This window comes from Martes martes (assembly GCF_963455335.1).
Source record: "Martes martes genome assembly, chromosome: 3".
Lineage (NCBI taxonomy): Eukaryota > Metazoa > Chordata > Mammalia > Carnivora > Mustelidae > Martes > Martes martes.
The window spans coordinates 144,956,651-144,971,294 of record NC_137890.1 but is presented as its reverse complement, the minus strand read 5'-3'; the positions used below and the strand labels follow the sequence as shown (position 1 = coordinate 144,971,294).

General features: G+C 39.0%; 1 pseudogene across 1 annotated transcript; it reads right to left on the bottom strand.

The window, feature by feature from the left end:
• Window positions 1-7,948: 7,948 nt before the first annotated feature.
• On the bottom strand, window positions 7,949-9,898 carry LOC308340276 (60 kDa heat shock protein, mitochondrial-like; annotated as a pseudogene). The gene is made up of 2 exons: window positions 9,194-9,898; window positions 7,949-8,973 (listed from the first exon to the last, which is right to left on the bottom strand). The product of its transcript is annotated as a 60 kDa heat shock protein, mitochondrial-like (transcript).
• Window positions 9,899-14,644: the final 4,746 nt, after the last annotated feature.

The window sequence follows — 14,644 nt, the reverse complement described above, 5'->3', positions numbered from 1 at the left end:
ACTCAGACTGGAAGGTATCTTGGAAACAGAAGGGTCCAGCCGAAGGAGAGGGAGGAGAGAGAAAAATAAAGACTGCCACTTGAACATTTATCCGTGTTAGTCATGACCACAAAATGTTTTTGTTTTTTTTTTTTTTCCCCTAGCAACATGCAGCTGGCTTAGAGCAAAATTCTTTGGGTTTCCGCTCCCTTCACTGTTTTCCTCCTTCATTGTGTCTACAGGTTAAGAATGCAGAGACTTGGTCAACTGTATCATTGTTAATTTGTAGGAGAGAAGGGTGTTCCGTGAGTCATTTTCAGCAAATTCAAACCATGTTCACTGAAAGTTCTCTGAGACTTTAATCATACAGTATGCTATACGATTCAGTCGTGCTTAAAATAACCTGATACTTACATTGATACACTTCTTTAAAAAAAGTGAAGTACAAGATACAATACTCACCACCTGGAGTTAACCCTCTTCATGGAAGGAGAAGGTAAAAAGGAAGAGAGAGGGAAGCAGGTGTAAGCCCGTCTGGGTGGGCATTAGAGGAGATGAGGTGCGCCAAGCAAACAGGGAGAGAATCTGGGAGCATGACCTCTGGTGAGCCCTCCATTCAGATGTAACTTTTATGTATCATCCTAGAAAGTTATTTTATATTCTCCACAGTTTTCTGTAAAACCTCTTCTACCGTACTATGCTCTTACCCCATATTATTCTCCTTTCTTCCTGTTTAACTGATGGCATACAGAGAAAATCACTTCTGTGAGATAGGAAGCTCCTGCTAATTTATCACTCTCCCTGACTGCTTTCGTTCTTCCCTTCTGATGCTTCTTCCCCTTATAAGCCAGTGCCTTCATGCATGTTCTGGATCTCAACACCTGTGTGTTTTCTAAAAGCCCTGACTTGAGTGTTTTCTTTCTCTTCTGTATCCTCAGCCTTCTTCCCCTCTCCTGATTTCTTCCGGTTGGCATTAGACCTGTTGAAGGATCTTTCCCCTTGAAAACAAACATTCACCTGTGCACAAATCCTCCCTTGTTCCAAGTACACTTTCAGCTACACAGAAACTCTTGTCTCTACTCACAACTAGATGTTTCATAGCTATATTCTCTGTCTCAAATCTGCCTCTTCCATTTACACCTCAACGCACTGACTCGCTTTTTCTGTTTAATCTGAAAGTGTTCTTTTCAAGGTCACAAAAGTGAGTCCTGGAGCTCTACATGGAATATATATACCTTTGATCTCTTTGTGTAACTTTGTACCATTGAGCATGTCCTCTCTCGTACGATAGCCTTTCTATTGGAAATTATTAAATTATTACAATTGTTCTTACTCTCCACAAGAAAGGCTGCTTCTTAATTTTTCATCTGGTGATGGCAAGCACTAAAATCCTGACTTTGACAGAATAATAGTTACAATGCCTCAGTGATTTAAGTTGAAAGCAGTACATCACTACATGGCTCTTGTACTCAGTTACCAGGATTGTACAAATGTCTTTTTATTCAAAAATACAAAGTGAATGATCCGTAGCATGGTCAGTGACAGCAGTAAAGCATGCTATTGTCAAATGAAACCAGAAACTGATGCTTATAGTGATTTTCTTTTTTTTTTTATTAATTTATTTATTTTAATAAACATATAATGTATTTTTATCCCCAGGGGTAGAGGTGTGTGAATCGCCAGGTTTACACATTTCATAGCACTCATCATAGCCCATACCCTCCCCAATGTCCATATCCCCACCACCCTCTCTTGTCCCCCCTCCCCCCAGCAACCCTCGGTGTGTTTTTTGAGATTGAGTCTTTTATGGTTTGTCTCCCTCTCGATCCCATCTTCTTTCATTTTTCTTTTCCTACCCCCCCAACTCCCCCACATTGCATCTCCACTTCCTCATATCAAAGAGATCATATGATACTTGTCTTTCTCCGATTGACTTATTTCGCTAAGCATAATACCCTCTAGTTCCATCCACATCCTCGCAAATGGCAAGATTTCATTTCTTTTGATGGCTGCATAGTATTCCATTGTGTATATATACCACCTCTTCTTTATCCATTCATCTGTTGATGGACATCTAGGTTCTTTCCGTGGTTTGGCTATTGTGGACATTGCTGCTATAAACATTTGGGTGCACGTGCCCCTTCGGAGCACCACGTTTGTATCTTTAGGATATATACCCAATAGTGCTGGGTCATAGGGTAGCTCTATTTTCAGTTTTTTGAGGAACCTCCACACTGTTTTCCAGAGTGGTTGCACCAGCTTGCATTCCCACCAACAGTATAGGAGGGTTCCCCCTCTCTCCACATCCTCGCCAGCATCTGTCATTTCTTGACTTGTTAAGTTCAGCCATTCTGACTGGTGTGAGGTGGTATCTCATTGTGGTTTTGATTTGTATTTCCCTGATGCCGAGTGATGTGGAGCACTTTTTCATGTGTCTGTTGGCCATCTGGATGTCTTCTTTGCAGAAATGTCTGTTCATGTTCTCTGCCCATTTCTTGATTGGATTATTTGTTCTCTGGGTGTTGAGTTTGCTAAGCTCTTTATAGATTTTGGATACTAGCCCTTTATCTGATATGTCGTTTGCAAATATCTTCTCCCATTCTGTCCGTTGTCTTTTGGTTTTGTTCACTGTTTCCTTTGCTGTGCAAAAGCTTTTGATCTTGATGAAATCCCAATAGTTCATTTTTGCCCTTGCTTCTGTTGCCTTTGGCGATGTTCCTAGGAAGAAGTTGCTGCGGTTGAGGTCAAAGAGGTTGCTGCCTGCATTCTCCTCAAGGATTTTGATGGATTCCTTTCTCATATTGAGGTCCTTCATCCATTTTGAGTCTATTTTCATGTGTGGTGTAAGGAAATAGTCCAATTTCATTTTACTGCACGTGGCCGTCCAATTTTCCCAGCACCATTTGTTGATGAGGCTGTCTTTTTTCCATTGGACATTCCTTCCTGCTTTGTCGAAGATTAGTTGACCATAGAGTTGAGGGTCTATTTTTGGGCTCTCTATTCTGTTCCATTGATCTATATGTCTGTTTTGGTGCCAGTACCATACTGTCTTGATGATGACAGCTTTGTAATAGAGCTTGAAGTCTGGAATTGTGATGCCACCGACTTTGGCTTTCTTTTTCAATATTCCTTTGGCTATTTGAGGTCTTTTCTGGTTCCATATAAATTTTAGGATTGTTTGTTCTATTTCTTTAAAAAAATGGATGGGATTTTGATAGGGATTGCATTAAATGCATAGATTGCTTTAGGTAGAATAGACATTTTCACAATATTTGTTCTTCCAATCCATGAGCGTGGAACATTTTTCCATTTCTTTGTGTCTTCCTCAATTTCTTTCATGAGTACTTTATAGTTTTCTGAGTATAGATTCTTTGCCTCTTTGGTTAGATTTATTCCTAGGTATCTTATGGTTTTGGGTGCAATTTTAAATGGGACTGACTCCTCAATTTCGTTTTCTTCTGTCTTGTTGTTAGTGTAAAGAAATGCAACTGATTTCTGTGCATTGACTTTATATCCTGACACTTTACTGAATTCCTGTATAAGTTCTAGCAGTTTTGGAGTGGAGCCTTTTGGGTTTTCCACATATAGTATCATATCATCTGCAAAGAGTGATAGTTTGACTTCTTCTTTGCCGATTTGGATGCCTTTAATTTCTTTTTGTTGTCTGATTGCTGAGGCTAGGACTTCTAGTACTATGTTGAACAGCAGTGGTGATAACGGACATCCTTGCTGTGTTCCTGACCTTAGTGGAAAAGCTTTCAGTTTTTCTCCATTGAGAATGATATTTGCAGTGGGTTTTTCATAGATGGCTTTGATAATATTGAGGTATGTGCCCTCTATCCCTACACTTTGAAGAGTTTTAATCAGGAAGGGATGCTGTACTTTGTCAAATGGTTTTTCAGCATCTATTGAGAGTATCATATGGTTCTAATTCTTTCTTTTATTAATGTATTGTATCACACTGATGGATTTGCAGATATTGAACCAACCTTGCAGCCCTGGAATAAATCCCACTTGGTCGTGATGAATAATCCTTTTAATGTACTGTTGGATCCTATTGGCCAGTATTTTGGTGAGAATTTTTGCATCTGTGTTCATCAAGGATATTGGTCTGTAATTCTCTTTTTTGATGGGATCCTTGTCTGGTTTTGGGATCAAGGTGATGCTGGCCTCATAAAATGAGTTTGGAAGTTTTCCTTCCATTTCTATTTTTTGGAACAGTTTCAGGAGAATAGCAATTAATTCTTCTTTAAATGTTTGGTAGAATTCCCCTGAGAAGCCATCTGGTCCTCAACTTTTGTTTGTTTGGAGATTTTTGATGACTGTTTCAATCACCTTACTGGTTATGGGTCTGTTCAGGTTTTGTATTTCTTCCTGGTTCAGTTGTGGCAGTTTATATGTCTCTAGGAATGCATCCATTTCTTCCAGATTGTCAAATTTGCTGGTGTAGAGTTGCTTATAATATATTCTTATAATTGTTTGTATTTCTTTGGTGTTGGTTGTGATCTCTTCTCTTTCATTCATGATTTTATTTATTTGGGTCCTTTCTCTTTTCTTTTGGATAAGTCTGGCCAGGAGTTTATCAATCTTATTAATTCTTTCAAAGAACCATCTCCTAGTTTCATTGGTTTGTTCTACTGCTTTTTTGGTTCCTATTTCATTGATTTCTGCTCTGATCTTTATTATTTATCTTCTCCTGCAGGGTTTAGGCTTTCTTTGTTGTTCTTTTCTCCAGCTCCTTTATGTATAGTGTTAGGTTGTATAATTGAGACCTTTCTTATTTCTTGAGAAAAGCTTGTATTGCTATATATTTTCCTCTCAGGACTGCCTTTGCTGTGTCCCACAGATTTTGAACAGTTGTGTTTTCATTGTCATTTGTCTCTGTGAATTTTTTCAATTCTTCTTTAATTTCCTGGTTGACCCATTCATTCTTTAGAAGGATGCTCTTTAGCCTCCATGTATTTGGGTTCTTTCCAAATTTCCTCTTGTGATTGAGTTCTAGCTTCAGAGCATTTTAGTCTGAAAATATGCAGGGAATGATCCCAATATTTTGGTACCAGTTGAGACCTGTTTTGTGACCCAGGATGTGATCTATTCTGGAGAATGTTCCATGTGCACTAGAGAAGAATGTGTATTCTGTTGCTTTCGGATGAAATGTTCTGAATATATCTGTGATGTCCATCTGGTCCAGTGTGTCATTTAAGACCTTTATTTCCTTGTTGATCTTTTGCTTAGATGATCTGTCCATTTCAGTGAGGGGAGTGTTAAAGTCCCCTGCTATTATTGTATTACTGTCAATGTATTTCTTTGATTGTGTTATTAATTGGTTTATATAGTTGGCTGCTCCCATGTTAGGGGCATAGATATTTAAGATTGTTAGGTCTTCTTGTTGGACAGACCCTTTGAGTATGATATAGTGTCCTTCCTCATCTCTTATTATAGTCTTTGGCTTAAAACTTAATTGATCTGATATAAGGATTGCCACCCCAGCTTTCTTCTGATGTCCATTAGCATGGTACATTGTTTTCCACCCACTCACTTTAAATCTGGAGGTGTCTTTGGGTCTAAAATGAGTTTCTTGTAGGCAGCATATGGATGGGTTTTGTTTTTTTTTATTCATTCTGATACCCTGTGTCTTTTGATTGGGGCATTTAGCCCATTAACATTCAGGGTAACTATTGAGAGATATGAATTTAGTGCCATTGTATTGCCTGTAAGGTGACTGTTACTGTCTCTGTTTCTTTCTGATCTACTACTTTTAGGGTCTCTCTTTGCTTAGAGGACCCCTTTCAATATTTCCTGTAGAGCTGGTTTGGTGTTTGCAAATTCTTTCAGCTTTTGTTTGTCCTGGAAGCTCTTTATCTCTCCTTCTATTTTCAATGATAGCCTAGCCGGATATAGTATTCTTGGCTGCATGTTTTTCTCATTTAGTGCTCTGAATATATCATGCCAGTTCTTTCTGGCCTGCCAGGTCTCTGTGGATAGGTCCGCTGCCAATCTAATGTTTTTACCCTTGTATGTTACAGACTTCTTTACCTGGGCTGCTTTCAGGATTTTCTCTTTGTCACTAAGACTTGTAAATTTTACTATCAGGTGACGAGGTGTGGACCTATTTTTATTGATTTTGAGGGGCATTCTTAGCATCTCTTGGATTTTGATGTTTGTTCCCTTTGCCATATTAGGGAAATTCTCTCCAATAATTGTCTCCAATATACCTTCTGCTCCCCTCTCTCTTTTTTCTTCTTCTGGAATCCCAATTATTCTAATGTTGTGTCGTCTTATGGTGTCGCTTATGTCTCAAATTCTCTCCTCGTGGTCCAGTATTTGTTTGTCTCTCTTTTGCTCAGCTTCTTTATTCTCTGTCATTTGGTCTTCCATGTCACTAATTCTTTCTTCTGCCTCATTTATCCTGGCAGTAAGAGCTTCCATTTTTTATTGCACCTCATTAATAGCTTTTTTGATTTCACCTTGGTTAGATTTTAGTTCTTTTATTTCTCCAGAAAGGGCTTTTATCTCTCCCGAGACGGTTTCTCTAATATCTTCTATGCCTTTTTTGAGCCTGGCTAGAACCTTGAGAATCGTCATTCTGAACTCTAGATCTGTCATATTACCAATGTCTGTATTGATTAGGTCCCCAGCCTTCGGTACTGCCTCTTGTTCTTTTTTTGTGGTGAGTTTTTCTGCCTTGTCATTTTGTCCAGATAAGATTTGCTTTCTCCTTCTCTGGAATTCTGCTGTTCTTGGTGAGTGAAGTTCGTCTTGGCTGGGTTTCTTGTTGATCTTCTGGGAGGAGGGGCCTGTTGTAGTGATTCTCAAGTGTCTTTGCTGCAGGCGGAATTGCACCACCCTTGCCAGGGGCCAGGCTAAGTAATCCACTCGGGTTTGCTTTCGGGAGCTTTTGTTCCTTGAGTGCTTTCCGTAGAGTTCCAGAGGATGGGAATGAAGATGGCAGCCTCCCAATCTCCAGCCTGGAGGAGCCGAGAGCTTGGGGTCCCGCTCCTCAGTGTGCCCTCAGAGAAAAGCGCCCAACCGCCCCTGCCTCCCTGGCCTCCAGTCGCACCTGGAGGAAAGTAGTCAATTGCTGGCACTTGGAGAAAAGCGCCCGGTCACTTCCATCTCCGTGGCCTCCGGCCGCGCCCTGAGCCCACCCAGCCTGTGACCAGCTCAAGGTAACCCTGAGCTGAGAGCTCACTCCTTGGCTTTGTCGCTATAACTGGCTTCCCCGCTCTAATACCTGCGAGCTCTGCGGCACTCAGACACCCCCGGTCCTTCTGTGACCCCGCGGGACCTGGGGTTACGCTGACCCTGCCTGGGCTTCCCCCCGGTTTAGCCTCTGGAGTGATGTCCCTCCATGGACCTGACTTTTAAAAGTCCTGATTTAGTGCTCCATTGCTCCGCCGCTTGCCGGGAGCCGGCCCCTCCCCCTGCGGTCTGTCTTTCCGTCGCTTTGGATTCACTTCTCCGCAGGTCCTACCTTTCAGAAAGTGATCGATTTTCTGTTTCTAGAATTTTTGCTCTTCTTCTTTTCGATTTCCTGTTTGATTTGTAGGTGTTCACAATGGTTAGATAAGCTATCTAGCTGATCTCCTGCTACCTGATGTCATCTCAGCCTGCTACTTCTCCACCATCTTGACTCCTCCCCCTGTGATTTTCTTAAATATCAACTTTAAAAAAAAAAAAAAAAGATTTACTTATTCATTGGGGGATACAGGGTGCAGAGAGAGAAGGAGAGAGAGAATCCTCAAGCAGACTCCCCACTGAGCACGGAGCCAGTCGCGGGGCTTGATCTCAACAACCCTGAGATCAGAATCTGAGCCAAAATCGAGAGTTGGCCGCTTAACCGACCAAGCCATCCAGGCACCTGGCCAGCCTTTTCTTCAGTCATTTTCTTCAGCTTACTCCTCTGAAGTTGTTATTGAGCACCTCTGCCTTGAGCTTCTTCTCACGGCTCATTAATAATGGTGAAGCGCTATTCTAGGAAATAGAACATGCCTCCTCCCATACCACCTCTTCTTCCACTCATTGCACCCATTCCAGGGCCCTTTCCTTCTTGAGGAACTCCCGTGATTACAACTTCTGCTGTAGTTAACAGAGAGGCCACTTCAGCTGCATTCAGTAAAGCAGTTCTTACAGTCTTGGTTGGATCAGTGATTCCTTTTTCTACCAAATTCACAAAGTCTCAAACATGGTGTCATAACGAGCTTCTGAGGAACTTCACGTAATTTTCTCAACTGTCAGCACTCTTTCAACACCTGAATTCTTAGCAATGGTTATTGCAGGAATTTCGAGTGTCTTCTTCATAATTTCCGTACCAAATTTTGGATCTTCATTAGCTGGAGTTATTGAATGCAAAGCTGGAATGTGCCGAAGCAGGGCACAACCCCCCTCCCAGAACACTGCCTGCTTCAACAGCAGCTACTGATGGCTCTGAGGACATCTGCAACCCTCCCTATCTTTTCATGCACTTTCTTATCAATTTTCTCACCACTTTTCAGCCCAGCTACTCCATCTGAGAGTTTGCCAGATGTTCATTCAGCTTTTCCTTTTCATTGGTTGTCGTATCTAACTGCTCAATGATTTCTTGAATACGTTTCTCAGTGTGGGCCCTGTGTCATTTTTTCCTTTAAAAGTGTGGCATAATTTTTGGCCACAGTGACCTCTCTAAATTTTCCCAAGTTGTGAGGCTAAACATCTTTAAGATTCAGACTTGATCCTTCTTCTGCAAACATTGCACCATCAGTAGCAACAGCCACATCTTTAAGCTAGTTCTTTGTATTGTCACCAAAACCTAGAGCTTTGACTGCTACAAACTGAAAACCCAACTTTTGGCCTGTTCAGAACCAGTGTACTCAGAGCTTCTCCATCAGTATCTTCAGCAGTTATGACCAAGGGCTTAAGATGAGCATTGGCAGTTTTAAGATCAGGTACAATAGACTGGATACTAGGAATTTTCTTTTCACGTGGTAGAACATAGGCACCTTGGAATTTACATTTCTGACTTTTCTTTTTCTAAGTTTTATTTTAGAGAGAGAGAGCATGTGCACGTGCAAGTAGAGGGAGGGCAGAGGGTGAATGAGAGCAAGATGGAGAAATACAGAGTCTCTGCTGAGAGCCAACTTGGGGCTCGATCCTACGACCCTGAGATCATGACCTGAGCCAAAATCAAGAGGTCCAAAGCTAAAACTGACTGAGCCACCCAGGCACCTCCACATTGCTGAGCTTTTGATGTGTTAATGAGGTATGGAGAAATACAACCTCGATCAGACTTCATACCTTCAATGATTTCTAATTCATCATTTAGTGTTTTTCCATCCTTTACTATGATGATGTCCTTTCTCCTAAGCATTTTCACTGCATCAGAAATAATGTTGCCAATTTCTTTGTCTCCATTTGCAAAAATCGTGGCAACCTGAGCAATTTCCTCAGCAGTTGTCACAAAGGCAGACTGCTTCCTAAGTTCAGCAGTTAGAGCAGCCATAGCTAGCATTACACCTCTCCTGATTGCCACAGGATTAGCACCTTCACTAATCTTCTCAAAGCCTTCTTGGCAGTCGAGCATGCCAGGGCAGTAGCAGTCATGGTGCCATCCCCAGCCTCTTCATTTGTGTTATTGGCAACATCTTGAACAAGTTTAGCACCAATATTTTTATATTTATCTTGTAAGTCAGTAGACTTTGCAGAAGTCCTGCCATCTTCTGTTACTCTGGGAACTTCCCCAACTCTGTTAAATAATCACTGTTCTTCCCTTTGGCCTCATAGTAATGGCCACAGCATTGACTAAATGTTCTACACCTTGAAGCATTAAGGCTCGGGCATCGATACCAAATTTTACATCTTTGGCATAGGCCCGAGTGAGATGAACAGCCAGTGCCCTGGATACTGGCCTAATTTGGCAAAGGACTGTTGGTAATCGAAGCATTTCTGTGGGACGGTGGCAGGGTGTGCGGGCAGCAAGGCAGGCATTTAGAAGTGAGTGAAGGCATAAAATCAGTACTCTTAACAATGTTGGCCCCAGAAATCTTAATCTTCAACAGGTCTTTGATTTTTATCTAGAATTGCTGTATTATAAGCTCAGTGAAGTACATTGTCCCAACCATCTAACACAGGGCTAAGAGCATTTAGGCACTTGAGTTTGCCAAATAAGTGAAATAGCTTATGTATGAATGAATCTTAAATGCTTATCTCTTTTCCAGTTGTATTAAATTATTTTGCTCATCATCCTGTTGATAGCAGTTAGCAATGGCTAACATGTATTGGTTAGTTACTGTGTGCCAGTTCCTATGATTCTCATTATATATACATTATATGTATAATATATATAATATATATGGTATATATAATAGAATCAGACAGTTATATATACTGTATAACTTGTTAGGTTATAGTAAAGATTATATATATTTTTATATTAGGTTATGGTAAAGATTATTTATATATAAATATACATATATATATATATATGAAAATAAGTAATCTTTACCATAACCTAACAAGTAGGTATTCTGTTCATGGCCACTTTGCAAACATGCGAACAACTGGGTTTAGCCTAGGCAAATTCATCTCTCCAGTATCTCCAAATGAAAGGGTGGTGGAGTTGGCACTTGAATCAAAGTCTGGGGAATACCCCTAACTGTACCATATAGGGGTGGATTTCTAGAAAACAGCAGCAACAGCAATGCAACATTTTCTATATTTCCAGCTCTTTGATACAAATGTTTATTGCTGTGATCCTTTTCTATTGTTTAGCCTCTTCATTATCTCAGAACTGGCACATGACTGTAATCACAGTCTTTCTTAGGGGTCAACAATTATTGTTTTGGTTTGGTTTGGCATATGAAGAGAGAATCGAGAATATGCATTCAGGGAGCATGGGCATCTCAGCTGGTTAGCTGTCCGACTCTTGATTTTGGCTCAGGTCGTGATCTCAGGGTCCTGGGATCAAGGCCTGTGACAGTTCTGTGCTCCGCGGGTAGTCTGCTTGAGGATTTTCTCTTTCTGTTTCTGTCCCTCCCCTGGCCACACTCTCTCTTTCTCCAAAAAAAAAAAAAAAAAAAAAAAGTGCATTCATGCATTCAGGTATTCAGGTTTGGGCTAAGAGAAAAGGAGCTTCTGTAAAATGGCAAGAGGAGATAATGGAGGAGTATTGGGATGGCCAGGAGATATGGTGTTGTCTCTACGGAAGAGAGAGAAAATACAGGGAAGTTGGGGAAAGAATAGTAGAACAACTGACAAATACATCCTGCAGAGCCAATTGCAAATTGAAAAGAAAAATCCTAGCTAGTGACTTTTATAAGTAAAAAAAAAAGGGGAGAATATAGAGAAGTGAGATGAATGACAAAGAAGCACAAAAATGTGATGAAGAGAAACATGACTTAAGTATGATCAAAGAGAAATATAACTTCATAAAATGAGAGGAGGGAATAACCAGGGATTAAAAATGGCATAAAGAAAAATATCCAGTGCATTAGTAATAGGTTTCATTGATTCAGATTGCTGCCTTTGTAGGTATCTGCCAGAAATGCGAAGCAAAAAGAAAAATAAAATGTTGATCGCTGTTCTGCTGGGGTGGAGCCTAATGGATGTGAGAAATCTGAGAATTTTTATACTGATGATGGTTTTTTGCAGGGGAGAAATCATACCAACATTTTCTTTCTCCGTTTACGTACTGTTTTATTCCACTGAAATTAATAGATAAGAGATTTTGGAATGGAGTACACTTACTGATTTGTTTGGATGTCAATCAGTGGTTAGAATGTATTTACTATGCTTATCAGAATCAAAAGAAAACATTATAACCATTCAGCCGCATGTAGTGGAGCCTTTCCTTGGACAAATCAGATGTTATTGATCTTAAAGCTTTATGCTTTTGCTATTTGAAGTATAAAACTATAAAAGCTTTGCAGAAAATTTATGAGTTATTTGCTTTTGGAATTTGAAACTTGATTCAAAAATAAACTGTAATAAGGAAAACTGTCTGTTAATAACTTGTTTCTCACTGCTCTAATGTAAACTATAAAGATCTCATTTCTAGAAAAGAAATCTAACAATTGAGGTAAAATTGAGTAGGGCAATACTTGTTTTTGTCCTCCCCCTCCCTGTTCCTCGGCTGTCCTCTGTATTCCCCATAGCTCATTTCTGCTAAATAATACTGAAAGAAAAATTGTCTTCATAAGTTGATTTAATTGACAATGGTTGGTACAGAGTAATAAATGGATATACAATTTTATATGACCCAGGGACATAATATTATTTAATTATTACATTAAAATGAGAATTAAGGTCATTTAAAATAGCATTTTTAGATTAGACATTTAAAAACAGACTACAGGATAGATTACCTTTCTTATATAGTGCATCTTCTTTTTAAATTTTTCTTTTGTCTGAATAAAAACAAATAATGGGGTGCCTTCTTTTAACAGGGAGTTTTTTGTTTGTTTTTTGTTTTTTTTGCTCATGGTAATTTGATTTTTGAATCTGATTACTTTTTTCATTAATTCAACAATGATTTTTTTCAAGTTACAGTATACTGTTGTTAGGAGACCATGTTTTTCTGTAGCAACAATCACTGTAGTTCTCAGGTACTTCAGTTAGTATGCTGTTTTAATCTAAATCATATAGAAGGGAAGAACCTTTTGGGGTTCAAGAAGGTATGTCTCTAATATATTAAAATTTCTTTACATAAGTGACATATAAAATTCATTTGTGTTGTTTCTTCTGTAAAAACTTAGTTGGATTTGATGAAATGTAGGTTGCAACAGTGACAGTGATAAGAGGTGAAGTAGTCTTCCCTAATTTCAATGACTGCTTTTAAATCCTGGGCCTGATGTTTTTGGGAAAGTATTTATTTGATACAAAAACCATAAATCCAACTGGAAGAAGATAGTTCCTGAACCTTGCATGAGACTCCACGTTTGGAAGTTTAGCCAATTTTGTAGAGTTTTAATAGAATTTGACATGGGTGCAAACTTTTATCTTCCAAAGTCACATAGATTCTGTAACACTGGAGACTTTTGGAAAATAGAGAGAAAAATCTGGAAACAGAATACTTAAATCAGATTTTATTTTATGGTATTTTAAAATTTTTAATTAACTAAAAAATTTATTCATTTATTTTAAGAGAGGGTGGGGGAGGGACAGAGGGAGAGGAGAGAGAGAGAGAGACTCTCAAGCAGACTCCCTGCTGAGCATGGACCTCCCCCACTCCCCACATGGGGCTCAATCCCAGGACCCTCAGATCATGACCTGAGCTGAAATCAGGAATCAGACATCTAACCAACTGAGTGACCCAGGCACCCCATAAATCAACCATTATTTTAATAACAAGTTTTGCCCTTCTTTTCATTCTCATTTATTCTGTTTTGTGAAAAACTTCTGACCATCCTTTGAGTCTGATACTATTTGTGACACTTCATTATAACTGAGTATGTCCCCATGTACTCACATATGCATGTGCACAAGTGTCAGAGAACTAAAGATTTTATTCTTTATAACTATTATATGGGGTTTTTCTTACTTGTTTTCAAATAAAACACATATTTCCTATAATTCAGATAATATATGCTATTTCTGGATAATTTGAAAAGTAGAAAAAATGATAAGAAGAGTTGTAAAACAAACAAAAAATTCACACATCCCCACCTATTCTTCCCAGTACTTTTATAAAAAAAAGTAAAAAAAAAAAAAGTTGTGATTATAGTGTTAAAACAACTATGTATGTTAATTTGTTGAATTTTATAGTATCTTATAAGCTTTTTTCATGTTAGTGAAAAATTGCATAAGTTTCTAATAGCAACATAATATGCTACCGATTGGTTATGTATCTATTTCGAATTCTTTTAAATAAATAACACCATCCTACCATCTCCCTTTAATATGGGGTTTGGTTTTTATTTTTTCCTTATTTATTTATTTTTTTAATTGAAATTCAAGTTAGTTAACATATAGTATAATAATTAGTTTCAGGAGCAGAATTTAGTGATTTATCACTTACCTACAACACCAAATGCTCATCCCAACACATGCCCTCCTTAACGCACACCACGCATGTAGCCCATCCCCCCAACCACCTCCCCTCCAGCAACCCTCGGTTTGTTCTCTATGGTTAAGTGTTTCTTATGGTTTGCTTTTTCTGTTTTTATCATATTTTTCCTTCTCTTCCCCTATGTTCATCTGTTTTGTTTCTTAAATTCTACATATGAGTGAAATCATATATTTATCTTTCTTTGACTTGTTTCACTTTGTGTAATACACTCTAGTTCCATCCATGTTGTTGCAAATGACAATATTTCATTCTTTTTTGGTGGTTGAGTAATATTCCATTTTATGTATGTACGTATGTATGTATGTATGTATGTATGTATGTATATACCACTTCTTTATCTCTTCATCAGTCGATGGACATTTTGGCTCCTTCCATAATTTGGGTATTTTTGATAGTGCTGCTCTAAACATGGGGGTGCATATGCCCCTTTGAATCAGTATTTTTGTATCCTTTGGATAAATACCTAGTAGTGTAATTGCTGGGTGTTAGGGTAGCTCTATTTTTAAGTTCTTGAGGACCCTCCATATTGTATACCAGAGTGGCTGCACCAGCTTGCATTCCCGCCAAAAGTGTAGGAGGGTTCCCCTTTCTCTGTATCCTCGCCAACATCTGTTTTTTCATGAG